The sequence below is a fragment of the Schistocerca piceifrons genome, unplaced genomic scaffold (assembly GCF_021461385.2).
Source record: "Schistocerca piceifrons isolate TAMUIC-IGC-003096 unplaced genomic scaffold, iqSchPice1.1 HiC_scaffold_2340, whole genome shotgun sequence".
Classification (NCBI taxonomy): Eukaryota; Metazoa; Arthropoda; class Insecta; order Orthoptera; family Acrididae; genus Schistocerca; species Schistocerca piceifrons.
In genome coordinates, this window is record NW_025728274.1 from 3,741,748 (window position 1) to 3,759,690 (window position 17,943).

Here is a 17,943-nt window from a genome sequence, read left to right on the forward strand (position 1 = left end):
CAGGCCCTGGAGCGGAGGACCGTGATCGGCCAAGTGCGGTTTCGAGTTCCCACATGGTGAATGGGGCATTATAACTTTCACAATTCGAGGAGCAGAAGTCAGGTGGCCTAGCCTCCTCTGCCTGTTTGCGGGGGAGGAAGGCAGGGTGGTAATGAGCGGAGCTCGAAACCTCGGCGAAAAAGCGGCAGAAGGCATTGGAGACAGCCTCAGGGGCCACGAGGACTTCATTCGCGACCTTCAAGCCAGAAACTGGGGAGTGGACCTTAGTGTCAGATAGCCGGCGCAGGCTACCCCAGACAACAGAAGGAGTAAAACTGTTGAAGGTGCTTGTGAAAGCAGCCCAGCTGGCTTTCTTGCTTTCTTTAATAATACGACGACACTGAGCACGTAATCGTTTATAATTAATACAATTCGGCACTGTAGGGTGGCGTTTAAAGGTGCGTAAAGCACGTCGACGAGCACGTAAAGCGTCTCTACATGCTGCGGTCCACCAGGGGACCGGTACGCGACGTGGAGAAGAAGTAGAGTGAGGGATGGAATATTCAGCAGCAGCGAGAATGACTTCCGTGAGGTGTGCGACCTGACGATCGCAGCTTGTGAAGGTTTGATCCTGAAAGGTCGCCCTGGAAGAGAAGAGCCCCCAGTCTGCCTTGGAGATGGTCCAACTAGAGGAGCACGGAGAGGGAGTACGCTGCAGGAGATGGATAACACACGGGAAGTGGTCGCTCGAATATGTATCAGAAAGTGCATACCACTCAAACCGGCGTGCAAGTTGGGGAGTACATATAGAGAGGTCTAAATGGGAATAGGTATGAGATGTGTCCGAAAGAAAAGTAGGGGCGCCAGTATTGAGGCAGACAAGATTGAGCTGGGTGAAAAGGTCTGCTAACAAGGAGCCCCTCGGGCAGGATGCTGGAGAGCCCCAAAGGGGATGGTGGGCATTGAAGTCTCCAGTTAACAAAAATGGTGCAGGTAGCTGAGCAATAAGTTGCGTCATGTCTGCCCTGGTAACGGCAGATGACGATGGAGCGTAAACGGTACAAAAGGAAAACGTAAAAGTGGGGAGTGTAATGCGGATGGCAACTGCCTGCAGGCCGGTGTGCAACGTGATGGGATCGTAGTAAATATCATCCCGGACCAGCAACATAACCCCTCCATGAGCTGGGATACCTACCACAGGGGGTAGGTCAAAACGCACAGAGGTGTAGTGTGCCAAGGCAATTTGATCGCATGGGCGTAGCTTCGTTTCCTGGAGAGCTACGACGAGCGGACGATGCAAGCGGAGCAGCAACTTCAAGTCCTCTCGGTTGGAGCGAATGCTGCGAATATTCCAGTTAATAAGTGCCATCGTAAGAAAAGGAAGATGAGAGAAGGGGTCACCTCGAAGGCCGCTTAGGGCCTGGCTTCGAGCGAGCACTGCCGCCGCTATCAGGAGGCGGACAGTCATCGTCCATGGGGTCTATAGGTTCATCGGCCATCTCGGGAGGATGGCCGGGAGGGGGAGCTTCCTCCGCCGGTGAACGGCCAGATGTTCGGCTACCAGCGGTGCGGCCAGGCGAAACGGATGACGGCCTGGGGCGGCAACCGCTGGGTGGCGCAGGAGAAGAAAGGCGCCGCGGCGGAGTAGGAGAACTGTGCTTCCTATGCGCCTTTTTAGAAGGACGTTTGGTGGAAGTACCGGTCGAAGGCTGGGAGGTCGAGGGACGGAGGAAGTCTGCACGGGATGGTTCCTTCTTGAAGGCCCGTGCATCTGACTTCAGGGTCTTCGACTTAGCAGAAGCTGAGGAAGTGGCTGGTGTCTATGGGGTGACGGGAGGAAGAGGAGACGTCGACCGCGCGATCTTAGCACTGGCCGAACGGACGACCGTGGTGCTGAAGGTCAGATCGCATGTCTGGGTTGCTACCTCCCGGGTAGTCCGATGAGAGGCGAGGACAGTGCTGTATTTCCCCGCTGGGAGCAGCGTGGGCTTCCTACTAGCCAATAGCTTGCGAGCAGCCGAGGTGGACACTTTCTCTTTGACTCGAATTTCCTGGATACAGCGTTCTTCCTTATAGACAGGACAGTCGCGGGAGGATGCGGCATGGTCACCCTGACAGTTCACACAACGAGGAGACGGAGGTGGACAGTCACCCTCATGGGCATCCCTGCCACAAGCGACACATTTAGCCGCAATGGAGCAAGACTGTCGAGTGTGATTGAAACGCTGACACTGGTAGCAGCGCGTAGGTGTCGGGACATAGGGGCGAACAGAAATAACCTCGTAGCCCGCCTTGATGCGCGATGGCAGCTTAACACTATCGAAGGTCAAGAAAAGTGTCCGGGTCGGTACAAGGTCATTGTTGACCTTTTTCATGACCCGATGGACAGCCGTCACACCCTGCTCAGCGAGGAAAGATTGAAGCTCCTCGTCAGTCAATCCGTCGAGGGAGCTACTATAGACTACACCACGAGACGAATTCAAAGTGCGGTGGGCCTCCACCCGGACAGGGAACGTGTACAAGAGTGTGGCCCGAAGCAGTTTTTGCGCCTGAAAGGCACTCTCAGTTTCTAGTAATAAGGTACCGTTACGCAACCTGGTACAAGATTTGACAGATCCGGCTATGGCATCTACGCCCTTCTGAATAACGAAAGGGTTGACGGAGGAAAAATCCTTTCCGTCCTCAGAACGAGAAACTACGAGGAACTGTGGGGCAGGCGGTAGTACTTTTGTCACTGTTGGCTGGTCACGTTTCCGTTTTTGGGTCGAAGTCGAAAGCGATGGAGTAGAATCCATTGCGGAGGAATCCCCCATGATTGCCAGCGTCTCCGATGGCGCGCTCCTTCCTTGTGGGGACCCTCTCAGAGGGCACTCCCGCCTTAGGTGAATGTTTACACCTCAGGTCACACCTCCCGAGAAACAGACGGAGGGACCAATCGGCATGGTCAGAAGGTATCAGCTCAGGCAATCACCCCTCCCCGGGCCTGGCCTTTACCAGGGGGTACGCGCGTGCCTTACATGTCTACCCAGGGCGGGGACTTACGCGTTACCCCGTCACCGGCTACGCGTGCGAACGTGTGGGTCGGCCTTCAGACACGCACAGGGAGGAAGGAAGAAGAGGAAAAAGAAGAGAGAGAGGGAGAAAGAGGACAGACTGTCTCAAACGCCGAGGCGGAGACCAGAGAAGGCAAGGAGAAAAAGGCAATGAGAAGGCAAGGAGAAAAAGGCAATGAGAAGGCAAGGAGAAAAAGGCAATGAGAAGGCAAGGAGAGAAAAGCAATGAGAAGGCAAGGAGAAGTCAAGGGAAAGAGTAAGGAAGACAGTGAAGTGGAGAAGAGCAAAGAAAGGATCCAACAAAAGGAAGGAAGAAACGAGAAGTGAAAAACCAAAGAGACCACGATTATAGGTCGTGAAACCGCCCGTCTCCGGACGCAGGCGCTAACTACCCCCGTGAGGGGGATGGACTCCTTTTAGTCGCCTCTTACGACAGGCAGGAATACCTCGGGCCTATTCTAATCCCCGGACCCGCAGGGGGTGCCGCCTGATATATTTACCCCTTTAGCAGATGTCGCGTGCTCAGCCTATGGCGTTCTTGAGTTTATAAGTGTTAGTGAGATGCCATAGGTCATTTGAAGCTCTTCGGGGAAAACAACCCCTCTTCAATAGCAGTGTTGTAGGATTTCCTTCCATTTTTTGTTTCCCTCTTCCTCGAGTTTACCTCCTATAGCTGCTGACTTAAATTCTGTTTTTACCCTTCACTAAGCCACAGGATGGGCTTACAACATAATGGTTTGCGCCTTAAAACCATAATTAAAAAACCTACCAAATGTTTAAATTGGGGTAGTACTGTTCACAGCAGCGATTGTCTGCCGCGTCCTCCCCACTGTATCAATTGCAATGGTGACCACGCAGCCTCCTCTGGATTGTCCTGTGTATCTCGACGAGTCGGCTGTCTGGGAGATCTGGGACTTAACTGCTAAGGTCCTCAGTCTCTAGACAAACGCGCAAACAGGCAAAAAAACACAGACACACACACACACACACACACACACACACACACACACACACACACACACACACACACACACAACCTCCACCGGAAGCAGCCGCACAGTCTATGACTGCAGCGCCCTTACACCGCTCAGCTAATCCCGAGCTACGACGATTCCAAATTTATATAAAAATGACCCTTTGTGCCAAAACTGTCGTTTATTTGGTGTTTGTTACAATAGCTACAATATTAGACAGGCATATTTCGTTTTATCTAGCAGACCGTGACAAACACAATCAGATTGTAACGGCTTTTTCAGTATTAGACAAAGAATTTCATTTTTCATATAGCAAAACATTTGATGATCTTTGATGAGGTAATATATTCTTTCCCAGAAAGAAAAGCACGTAATGTAAATCTCTAACGAAGTTAGAGAGAAAACAATGCTAGGTTAAAGGACTGAAGAATTGTGTACTGTCTTGCTTGTCTTCTTCTGATTTCATGTATCCTATATTTAATTTTATGTCACACAAAAAAGCAAGTTATTAGCTATAGGCAATAATGAATGCAAAATTTCTGAAGCGTTCTTGTTCTCCCGGTTACATATTATCCCATCTAATGTTGATTGCGAGTTTTTTCTGATGCACGAAGCAGTCTCAGTTATGGTGGGAAAGATGATAATCTCCACGTGACCGACGTTTACGTTTAGTGATTTTGCTGTTTTCTCTTTGTTTATTGCCATCACGTCAAGCGGAATCAAAATGGATTTCTGTGGCCGGGAGCTATCAAGTGAATTAAAATACATTGACGTGAGTACGGAATACTAAAATATGTTATTAGTTTCAGATTTTATTTCGACCTTTCTGACAGTCAAACATTAATCGCCTTACAGAACAATTAAGTTATTTTAGTTTATTTGCTAAAGAGATTTGGCTTTTATTAATCTTTTCCGCTGAGGCAGTCAATTTATTTTAAACTAAGTGTTTAGTTCCAGACTACTGGCTGGTTTCAACTGTTCGCTGCATGTCAAAAGTGCATGTTTTCATCTTTTAACACGTATGAAATTATGTCATGATGAAGAACCAAACCTGAAATAATACATTACTGGTACTCCAAGAAAATTTACATCCGAATCTGGACATACGAATGTGCACTTCAAGCCGAATTACGCGTTTTAGTGTGGTTCACGAAATTCCGATGCTCTTTGCGTATCCTCTGATGTCTTCTTTCTTTTATGACAATGTAAGATCTTTTAATGTCTTACACACAACATACGAGCTTCCAGAATCCTAGTAGCTGCGCAAGCGCGGTGACGCCTGTTATCTGGCGCTGGCTACCGAGACTAACCTATTTCTAACAGGTCACGTGAAAATATTGCGAATGGTTATTTGAAAAGCGTTAGTTTCAAAGAAAATTTCCTTTTATGTAAAATGAACTACGTGCGAGAACGTACGATGAATTTCTTAAAGCACAGAGCGTTTGACTCATTTAAAAATCAAGTCTTTGAGGACGAACATTTCGAATAATTTCGAGCTCAGAAGATCAGTCTTGTCCTTATTAAAAATTTTACTGGCACATTTGTGGGATGTGTCTTAAAGTGTAACACGCGCAAAAAATAACATGTGAAAGCTTAGCGTCTCTTGCAGCTTATTAACCTTAGAGACCAAGATTATATGTGAAAATCTGCTCTTGTAGTAACAAGATGTAAATTAGTTTAAACCATGAACGTTTCCTATCCGTGTGTATGCGCTACTTAACAGTGATATTGCTATCACGTGTCCTATGCTCGAATATCCGCTGTGATCGGCTGGCGAGATCACAGGACATGAGCTATGACTGGCTACAAAAGCACATTGCAATCTTTATTTCAATGTTTCGGAAAATGACATGCGGCGTTTGGTGGAATTTGTAAATTTACACTTTCGTAATTCGAAAATATACAGCGTCCATGTTTCCAAATTTTTTTCTTTACCGAGTTTTTTCTGAAGGACCGAGAAGTACTACGCCGGCGTATAAAATCATTACCATCCAGAGGATTTATAAGTTTTACAGTTCCGAGGAAAAGTATCCTGTCACTTAACAAGGACAAAGTGTATTTTCACCTGGTAGAAAGTGTAATTTTAACCAAGAAATACAGAAATTGTTTTTTGTCCTCGTATACACCCTGTATTAACTCCTGTCAGCTTAACGTCCGGGAATTCAATTATAAATAGAACAATATTCACCAGAGACCAATTTGTGCTTATGTAATGTGCTGTGTCAAATAATGCACCTTTTATACGAATCAGTCCACATAGCAACCATCGTAGACAATTTTTTATTAATAACTTAGTAACAGAAGGTCTTCTACGGTTTCGGACTGCAAGAAGCCTCTTCTTTGACATGCATACTTACAGTAGAAATATTTGACATAACATCTGAAATGCGGACTTCTCGATAATTTGCACCTAGATGAATTAATTCTTAGCCTATTTCTTTGGAAATGTCGTCAGAAACGCCTCTCACCTCTAAAAGGTGTCACCCTTTAGCACACATTGCAGCAAACTTCGCTGTTTTTATTACAACCTACATTCCTGAAGGAGATGTCAGTGTGGGATTCCATACAACTGCATTTCTTTAAATGAGTGTGTTCGCGACAGGAAACAAACGATCAGTTTAAGCGTGACATGGTGTAGAACTTCTATTTTAATTTACAACAAATATTTATCCCTTACTTCGCTTTTTGGACTCTCCCGTTTCCTCTACGTTTATGCATTTGTTTCAGTTTTACTTGTTACTGCAAATACTTCCTCACTCTGCACGATTACAAATACACCACGAATGAGAAGCCTGTGCTGGATGTAGTTGCGCAGGGATGAAGGTACGTTTAACATTTTTGGAGTCAAACATTACCTAGGGCTCGGCCATGGCCTCTACGCTCGGCCACTGTTGACTGGTGCGGGCAGTCTGTCCACATAGGCTGTGCTCAGCACACGTCGCATTTTGTGCTCGACTACTGTCATGCAGGACTAGCCCGCCCCAAACATCAACAGTTCTAATATGTACCTATCTGTCAAACGCATGGTCAATTTTTCTTTTAAACACGAGCCACAGTACTTCACGTTTTTCTACGAGATACCGCTTAGTATTCCACAGGAAAAGAACTTGGATTTGGCTTGGGTGTTCGAACTAACAAGGCCAGAAAAAGCCGTGATAAAGCTGTGGGTAAAGAAATGGCTAATGCAATGGACCAAATGCACCTACGCTTTGTTACTTACGGAGCTGAGACCCGAGGATTTTCGGAATTATTTAAGAATGGATAAAAATGCTTTTCAGAGCTCCTGAACGTCGTCATACGATAGCTGAATACGATTTCTAGCCACTGGCGGAATTTACGATGACCTCAGATTCAGCGCAATTAATCCTCAAAATTATCTAAAAGGATTCATGAAATCTGCAAGGTGATTAATAGTTGCTTGAGGAAATACTCGTGATAAAGCAGAAGCGAAACGAAAATTAAAATATATTTATGTAAACTTTATGAATTTATGTTCGAATGTAATAATATCCCCTGTAAGTTCAAGAAATTCATTTCAGATTAGAAGGACGACTGCAAATGGCGGCGGCGCGTATTATGTAATAAATTCAGCAACATATTCATAAGAAATGCAGCACTTAACAGTTGATAGAACTTGAGAAAAGCTCTTCACTTTGCTCTTCATAGCAGGAGGGGCGACGATAGGTTGAATTTTTGTAACACTTCTAATAATGAACCAAGTGTGTCTATAATTCGGTTTTTAGTTTTTATTTTCGCTACGTATCGGAAATTAAATAAAAATCCAATCAGTCTGTATTTAAGATTATCAGACTTCCTTTCCGATGAGTATTTGAAATAAAATCGAGAAACAGACCGATGACTAACAGTTATTCACAAAAATGTGCATTTTAATTTCTCTGTTTGCCACATGAAACTACTACAGATTCGTTAAAAATGAAAGAAGCACTTCACTTCTTACCCTCTATTGCTATACTGCTCGCACGGCATGTCCCACAGACGTCTGAAGACTCGAAAACTTTCCAGGTACTCTCTCATACAAATTTCGTCTGCCTCGCACACTGCCATGTTAGCCACATTCGGAGTGCGCTGAACCCCGCGCGTGGTGACTGAAAAGGAACTGTTGTGGGACGGCTTGCAGGACAGACTACACGATTTGCACGGTGAATGGGGTCGCGGGCAGGCAGGTGCGGCTGTCTGCCAGTCTTAGCCAACCAACCCACCGCAAAGAAAAATCTCTTCAGACCAACAAGCCTACAGGCGTACTGTTAGTCGGTCGGTCGGTCAACAAGCTACACGCGCACAATTTATCGGTCGGTCGGTAAACCGGCGCACGTGTAGGGTAGGGTAGGGTCCTTTACTGACAGTGAGACACTGATACTAACTGAATGAGAAAAAGAGCTCGAAAATCTAGATTTCGCAAGAGCAGATTCCGATGCCTCGTAACATGCTTCTGACTTCAGCGTTGAAGGATTTCAATACTATATGTAGTATACCGAAGCAACATTACGACAGATCACTGGCGACACAAGCTGGGAAGTTACTGGCAATGCTTGAGGAAAGTTCGTTTGAGTGGCTGACCACGATTTCTCGCGGAGGTTTGCTTGTAACCTCAGAATCGTTCCTTCAAACTACTATGAAATTATCGAGTGAGGTAACGCAGTGGTTAGCACACTGGACTCGCATTCGGCAGGTTTACAGTGCAAACCTGCGTCCGGTCATTTAGGTATGGGATTTCCGTGATTTCCCTAAATTTCTTACTGCAAATGTCGGGATGGTTCCTGTGAAAGGGCACGGCCGACTTCCTAGTCCACCCTTCAACAGTCCGAGCTTGTGCTCCGTCTCTAATGGCTTCGCTGTCGACAGCACGTTAAACTCTAACCTCCACCTCCCAGCCATGAAATTTTTTTTGTCCAGATCTATGGAACCACAATTTGTCCACGGAAATTGGTGTCACTAAGAACCTGTGCTCCATACTTTGGGAACAACTGTCCATTTTTCATCCGGAAGTAATTAAAATTTGCGCCAGACCGAAAACATCCAGCTGCGCTGGTAATCATCGAAGGCCAGGCAAAGGGAACAGAGGCAGTTCAGAGTCGAGAAGCAGAAAATACGGATTTGTCATCGGTTTAGGGTCTCAATGAACAGTATTTGCGTGTACAAGGCTCCTACACACACACACAAATTTATCGGATGACAGAATGACCAAATTGGTCGCAGCCTACACACGTCCGAACCGACTGTACTCGGCGATTATAGTGCCGCCCTGTTTGTTTTATCTTCAGTTAATTGCGTTTTTGTTCTACGAGATCTCGCCTGGTTTTTCAGAAAAATAATAACGCGGTTTGCTTTGGCTGTTTTAAAGGTGAGAAGGGAAAAAAACAAAGCTGTGGGCAAAGAAGTGGCCAACGCAAGGGAAGAAATTCACCCATGTTCAGGCTGGGAGCTTATAATTTTCCTGATTATTTAAGAAGGGGTGAATCATGCATTTCGGGGCTGCTGGACATCATTCTTAAAGGAGAAATAATGCAGTTCTGAGAGAGGTGCTAAACTCCGAGGAGAGACAGTTGTATTACGATTTCTCGCCACTGGCGGCAGACCTAAGATTCAGTACTGTCTTACCGCTGCAATTATTACCTAAAATTATTCCTGAAACGTGCAACGTGATCTATAGTTGACAGAGGTAATAAATCATGATAAAATAAATAAAACAAAACGTTATTAATTTACTTACGGATGCTATACAAAGGATGATCTGCAAATTTCAGAAACTCATATCATATTTGAACAAGAAAGACTACACATGACGGTGGAGCGCATCATCTAGTAAATACAATGGATACGTAAGAAATGAAACATTTAGCGACTGTTACAATTGTTCGGTTGGGATGTTTGGGGAAGACACCAAACAGCGAGGTGGTTTTTTTTTTTTTTTGGTTGGGTTTAAGGGCGCTCAACTGCTGAGGTCATTAGCGCCCAGTCACTGTTACAGCACATGGAATCTGTTACAACTCAAGGGGATGGGGGGGACACCAGAAGGACCTGACAAAGATGCAGATAAATAAAGTAAAAAGGTTAAATGTCTTTGGACAAGCCAGTTAAACTTATAAAACGCAGAATACGAGCAGCTGCTCGAGCGTCATCAGCTAAAACATCCGGTAAACTAGATGACGGGGACACGACAATAAAACATGGCGCACTGTTAATGCCTGACCACAAGGGCACTGCAGGGCTGGGTCACCGGAGAGCAGGTAGCGGTGGGTAAACCGGCAATGCCCAATCCGCAACCTGGTCAGAAGGACCTCCTCGCGCCGAGATGGTCGGGAGGATGTTGTCCATACAGTTGGAAGCGGTTTTACTGCCCGGAGCTTGTTTCCTTGGAGGGATGACCGAGCATCCCACCACAACGACACAAGCCTCTAACATACATCCCCACGAACGTCACATGACGGGACACAATGGGAGGCTGGCCGAGGCAGGAGAACTGCAGCCTTGGCTGCAGCATCCGCAGCCTCATTCCCAGGCACTCCTACATGTCCGGGAACCCACAGAAAGCTGACAGAACCACCATTATGAGCGAAAGAATGGAGGGACTGCTGTATCCGTTGAATCAAGGGATGGACCGGATAGGGAGCTCCAAGGCTCAGAAGAGCACTGAGTGAGTCAGAGCAGAGTACGTACGATGAATGGCGGTGGCGGCGAGCATACTGAATGGCCTGATGGAGAGCAAAAAGCTCGGCCGTAAAGCTGGAACATTGGTCGAGGAGCCGGTATTTAAAGGTGGCGGCCCCGACGACAAAGGCACAGCCGACACCATCGTCAGTTTTGGAGCCATCGGTGTAAATAAAGGTGTGACCGGCAAGTCGAGCACGAAGTTCGGCAAACCGTGAGCAATACACATCAGCCGGAGTACCCTCCTTCGGGAGTGAGCTGATGTCGAGATAAATACGAACCGGAGCCTGGAGCCAAGGTGGTGTCGGGCTCTCACCCTCTCTGAAGGTGGTAGGGAGGGCAAAATCCAATTGTCGAAGCAGGCGACGGAAGCGGACTCCGAGGGGGGGGGGGGGGGGGGGCAGCAGGGCAGAGACATACAACCCGTACTGACGGTCGAGAGAATCGGCGAAGAAGGACTGGTAAGAGGGGAGGTCGGGCATAGAGAACAGCCAGCAGGCATATCGACACATAAGTACGTCGCGCCGGTAGGTCAATGGTAACTCTGCAGCTTCAGCATGAAGACTCTCGACTGGACTAGTGTAGAAGGCTCCGGTCGCAAGACGTATCCCCCGATGGTGGATGGAGTTGAGCCGGCGTAAGAGGGATGGCCGAGCGGACGAGTAGACGAAGCTCCCATAATCCAGCTTCGATCGGACTATGGACCGATACAAGCGAAGCAGGACAGTGCGATCCACTCCCCAAGATGAACCGCTAAGAACTTTGAGGACATTAAGGGAACGTGTACAACGGGCCGCCAAATAAGAGACATGTGGAGACCAACACAGTTTCCTGTCCAATGTGAGCCCTAGAAACGTAGTTGTGTCCACGAATGAGAGAACAACGGGACCGAGATGTAAGGATGGCGGAAGGAACGCTTTATATTGCCAAAAGTTGATACAAACCGTCTTCTCTTCAGAGCACCGGAAGCCATTTGCCACGCTCCATGAGTAGAGGCTGTCTAGACAACGCTGAAGGCAGCGCTCCAGGAGGCATGTTCGCTGGGCACTGCAGTAGATCGCGAAGTCATCGACAAAGAGAGCCTGAGACATTAGGTGGAATGCAATCGCGATGGCAAAAAGGGCTACGTTCAAGACGGAGCCCTCAGGCACTTCGTACTCCTGGAGGAAGACGTCGGACAATACGGAACCCACACGTACCCTAAACTTTCGATCCGTTAAAAAGGAATCAATAGAAAGGGGCAGGCGACCGCGTAGACCCCACCTGTGCATAGTGCGGAGGATACCTCCTCTCCAACAGGTACCATAAGCCTTCTCCAAGTCCAAGAACACGGCCACCGTTTGCCGCCTTCGCAAAAAGTTGTTCATGATGAATGTCAACAAGGTCACAAGGTGGTCAACAGCGGTGCGGCGGCGACGAAAGCCGCATTGGACATTAGTAAGTAGTCGTCGAGATCCAAGAATCCAGACTAACCGAGCATTAACCATGCGCTCCATCACCTTACAGACACAGCTTGTAAGAGAAATGGGGCGGTAACTATAAGGAAGGTGTCTATCCTTCCCGGGTTTGGGTATAGGAACAACAACGGCGTCACGCCAACGCCTGGGGACTTGACCTTCGGTCCAGACGCGATTGTAGGTACGAAGAAGGAAGCTTTTGCCCGCCGGAGAAAGGTGTGCCAGCATCTGAACGTGAATGGCATCTGGCCCCGGAGCAGAGGACCGGGACAGTACAAGCGCACGTTCGAGTTCCCGCATAGTAAAGGGGGCATTATAAGTTTCCAGATTCAGCCTCTTTCCTGGGAAGGAAGGCAGGGTGGTAATGGGCGGAGCTTGAAACCTCCGCGAAAAAGTGGCCAAAGGCTTTGGAGACAGCCACAGGATCAACAAGGACCTCATTACCTGAGGTCAGGCCAGGTACTGAGGAGTGGGCCTTAATGCCCGACAGCCGGCGCAGGCTACCCCAAACGACGGAAGAGGGAGTAAAACTGTTACAGGACCTGGTGAAAGAGCCCCAACAAGCTTTTCTGCTGTCTTTGATGATTCTACGGCATTGCGCTCGGAGTCGTTTGTATTCAATACAATTCGCCAATGTAGGATGGCGGCGAAAGGTGCGTAAAGCACGTCGTCAAGCACGGATAGCGTCCCTACAAGCCTCGTTCCAGCAGGGGACGGAAACGCGACGTTTAGAAGAAGTAGTACGAGGAATGGAACATTCGGCAGCATTGATGATAACAGCCGTGAGGTATTCGACCTGACTGTCAACTGAGAAAATCGTGTTCCAGAAAGGTCGCCAGGGAGGAGTGAAGTCCCCTGTCAGCTTTCAGTATGTTCCAGCTCTAAGGACGTGGGGATGGGGTGTGGTGCAGGAGACGAATGACGCAGGGGAAGTGGTCGCTCGAATAGGTGTCAGAAAGGACATACCACTCGAACCGACGGGCAAGAGTGGTATAACAGATCGAGAGGTCCAAGTGGGAGTAGGTATGAGTAGAGTCCGAGAGGAAAGTCGGGGCGCCGGTATTGAGGCAGACAAGATTGAGATGGTTGAAGACATCCGCCAAGAGTGAGCCTCTTGGACAGGACGCAGGAGAGCCCCAAAGGGGATGATGGGCATTGAAGTCGCCAAACAATAAGAACGGCGGGGGAAGCTGAACGATCAGGTGCATCATGTCAGCCCGACTAACAGCAGATGACGGTGGGGTGTAGATGGCACAAACTGAAAAAGTAAAAGCAGAAATAGTAATGCGGACAGCTATTGCTTGGAGTGGGGTGGTCAGTGGGATGGGACGGTAATAGACATCGTCCCGAATGAGCAACATGACCCCACCATGAGCTGGGATACCGTCCACAGGGGTGAGGTCATACCGCTCCGAGGTATAGTGGGTAAAGGCAATATGGTCAGTCGGGCGCAACTTGGTTTCCTGGAGACCAAGGACAAGTGGACAGTGCAGGCGGAGGAGCAGTCGTAATTCCTCCCGATTAGATTGAATACATCTTATGTTCCAATGAAACAACGCCATCGCTAGTCAAAAAGTTGGGGGAACGAGACGGGGGAAGAGCTGGTCACCTCGACGGCCGCGGAGGGCCAGGTTGCGAGGGAACAACGCTACAACCGACGGGAGGCGGATCCGGTTCCATCGACTCGTCGCCAGCTGCGGCCACTGTCCCTGGTTGTGTAGAAGGGGCCGCATCATTTGCCGACGAAAGGCCGGCGGAGAGCCTGGCAGCAGAGCGTCCCGGTGAAACTGAGGACGGCCGGGAGCAGCGACTCATGGATGAAGCGTCAGACGAAACGCGCCGGGGTGGAGAGGGGGATAAAGAGTTCTTCTTGGAGGCCTTCTTGGAAGGCCGAGGAGGCGCAGGGATGGTGGGCTGGACCTGAAGAAGGTCCTCATGCGCGGGGTCCGTTTTGGAACGCCGGACCTCGGAAATTGGGTTCCGGAACGTTTCCCTGATGGACGCCTGAGAAGAGGATCGCTTCTCAGGTGGCGTGGGGGGAGGAGGAGGAGGAGGAGGAAGGGTGGCGTGGGGGGAGGAGTAGGAGGAAGGGTGGCCCCTGGGGCAGAGGGGGTGGGGGCCACAGGGGAGGAGGATTTGGAAGGGAGGGATTTGGGAGGCGGGGGCAGAGCCCCCTGATGGGCGGAGGGGTGACAGGATAGGGGTGAGGATACCACGGAAGGAGTGGACACAACTGAGGCAAACGAAGTGGTCAATGGTACGGGATGAAGGCAGTCATACTTCTTCCTGGCTTCAGAATAAGAGAGCCAATCCAAAGTTCTTTTTTCTTGTATCATCTTCTCCTTCTGATAGGCGGGGCAGTCTGAGGATCTAGGCGAGTGGACGCCAGGACAATTAATGCACCGAGGTGGTGGGTTGCATTTATGTTCCTCACAAAGAGGACGGCCACAATCGCCACAAAGGGGCTCAGCCTCACACCGTGACGACATGTGCCCAAAGCGCAAACACCTAAAACAGCGCATAGGAGGCGGGACGTACGGTCGCACATCACACCGGTAGCACATCACCTTTACCTTCTAAGGGAGAACGTCCCCCTCGAAGGCGAGGATGAAGGCCCCGGTGTCGATGCGACGGTCTTTGGGGCCGCGCTGGACTGGCCGGACGAAATGCACGCCTCGGCGCTCCAGGTTGGCCCTGAGCTCATCAGATTGTAGCAGGAGGTCACGATGAAAAATAACCCCCTGCAGCCTATTCAGTGCCAGATGCGGGACAATGGACACTGGGATGTCCCCTAGGCGGTCGCACGCGTGGAGCGCCGCCGACTGTGTGGCGGAGGTGGTCTTGATAAGTATGGACCCTGAACGTATCTTGCTGAGAGCCTCGATTTTCCCGAAGATGTCCTCAATGTGCTGAACAAAGAACATGGGCTTGGAGGTGGCGAATGTCCCCCCATCGGTTCGAGAACAGACCAAATAGTGTGGGAAGTACTTCGCCCCAAGCCGGCGGGCCCGTCCCTCCTCCCATGGAGTGGCCAAGGGGGAAAGGGCAGGAGAACCAGGACTAGAAACGGTACCTTTTCTTTTGAAAGACTCGGCCGCAGAGCGACCTGATACGTGTTGACGTTTCATCTGCGAAACGTCCGCCCCAATACCACCCACTCCGACCAGGGGCTCTCCCCACGGGCGCCACCCAGCCGCAGCAAGGGCCACCTGGCAGGATGACCATTGCCGGGAGTCCTGATGCCCCAAGGAGACGGGCATCTACTCCTTGGCTGACGTGGGGAGGGTGCAGCTCAGGTATCGGCAGTACGATCCCTGTGTTGTCAGGGGGCTACAACCTAGAGGGTACATGACGACCCCACCACAACGGGCTGGCTACCGTGCTGGATTTCTGGTGCCATGGAAAGTCCATCATGATCGCTGGTGCAGATGGAGATGCACTATGGGTGTAACTTGGACAACCCATCAGGCGTTTAGGCCCAATTTGAGGAATAGTGGGTATGGTTACAACGCCGGTACAATACTGAGTGCCAAGGTCTTAGTGCACTTAGGACCAGTGGTACACCACGTAAGGTGTCCTTCCCCAAAAGGCTCGTACTTCTGTAGAATTTTGAAAAATGGAGGTCAAACCCCAAGGGGGACCATCACATGGAAGGCCGAAACGGTTGAAACTCCTTTTAGTCGCCTCGTACGACAGGCAGGAATAGCTCGGGCCTATTCTTACCCCGGACCCGCAGGGGGGCAAACAGCGAGGTCATTGATCTCATCGGATTAAGGAAGGACGGGGAAGGAAGTCAGCCGTGCCCTTACAAACGAACCATCCCGGAATATGCCTGGAGCGATTTAGGGAAATCACGGAAAACCTAAATCAGGATGGCCGGATGCGGGATTGAACCGTCGTCCTTCTGAATGTGAGTCCAGTGTGCTAACCACTGCAACAACTCGCTCAGCGTTAGAATTGCAATAAATAAATAAAAATTAAAGATGCCACATTTGGTCTACAGGGAAATTAAAAACTAAAAACATAAATAAAGAAGATCAACAGACAATCTCGTGTTGCACATAGAGAAACCATCATGGATTCGTTAAAAAATGAAATAAGTGCTTCATTTCTTGCATCTCTATTGTTATACTCCTCACACGATGTGTCGCGAAAACATATGCAGTCTTTGAATTTCACTAAAAACTTTGTCCTTAAAGTTTCGTCCGCCTCGGACGTCGAAATGTATATTACAACAGTATTTAATTCCGAGAGCTTTGTCAGAACAGGAGTTTTACTCATGCGATTGGCACGATCGCGCTACACACGACAATTTCTTGGGTTGGTTGTCAAGTGGTTGGACGCGCCCGACATTTGGCCAATAAAAGCTCGTCAGTCGGTCGGTCAGTCAAAACACCGACACACAGCCAATTTGTGAGACGGCCGGTTGGTGGGGCGCCACGAGAGGCGCTGCTATCGAGTCACGTGAACTGCCTGATGGCTGCAAGGCGTGAAACTAGCAGCTGTGGGTTATTGGTGTTACTTGGTTAGCTTCGCGCGCATCGAGTATTACTGCATTTTGTTGTGTGCGCAGAGTTGGCGGGAGTTGTTTTGTTTTTGTTGTTTTGGAGAGAGAGAGAGAGAGAGAGAGAGAGAGAGAGAGTAGTAGTTGTTGCCTGGAGAGGAAGAGAGGAATTCTTCATCAAGTTAAGAGCCATGGTAAGTTAACTGATATTTCTTGTAAAACGTATTTTGCAGGTATGTTAAGTTTTAAGAAAACTACAGTGTTCATGTTTTAGTTGACGTTCTTGCCCATTGCGAGTATTTTTTTACAGTAAACATCAAAAACAGATATTTTACATTAATATATTGCCTGTTTCGATTCGATAGATGGTTGATTTTTTTTCTTTTTTTTTGTCTGCAGTGGCTGTGCTGTTTATTTTCGCATTAGATGTTTTGCTTACGTCATTTGACTTCTGATTTCGTATCCATACAACTCGAAAAGCTCTGGGTGAAGGGTGTGAGAAGATAAGTTTGGAAACCCACCAAACGTCTCATAATAAGTTTTCAGAATTTTCGGGAAGGTGACAGGGAATGCATATAAAATTCGGTGTCCGAAATAAGGAAATTTACGAGCAGGTCATTGCTTGCTGCAGTGGGAAAAGAAGTTGTCTGTGATTAGTTTGCAGCACTATTTCGACCAATAGCGGACGATTCTTTCCATTAATTTAAGGTGTTTTGTTGTTAGTATTTGGCAGTTGTTAGACAGTGGTTGGTAGGTGTTGTCGACATCGGTTTACCGTTGTTGGTTGGTCATATTTTTGTACTATTTCTGGAGTGTTTTCGTTTGTTTTAGTGTGGTCTTCGTGTTTGATATGGTACGTTATGGTTTACGTAACGAGTTTGACACTTTTAGTGTTATTGTCATTATGGGCTTTATTTTTCTTCCATATAGGCCAAGTGAAATAAGCGGTATCGGTTTCGCAGATGGGTGTGGGTATCTGGCATCAAGGGTGTCGTTGAAGCAATACAGATATTGCGTATTTGGATTGTGCTTACTGTGCAGTATTTCGTGTGCTTGATTTTTCGGTTAATTCTTGTCTGGAAAGGTGTTATTCTTACTGTCTTTTGTACCCACCGAGAATTTCTACTTCTCGTGGTTGGCCCATTAATTTGACTTTTTAGACGTCATTATTGCCCATGTTACTTAAGTTTGTTCGCGGACGCAAAGAGTGGCTCTATGAGGGACACATTCTTTATGCTTGAAACACTGATTTCCGATATATTCATAGTGTCAGGAGTCAAAGCAGACAGGTGGGATCGCAACCTTTC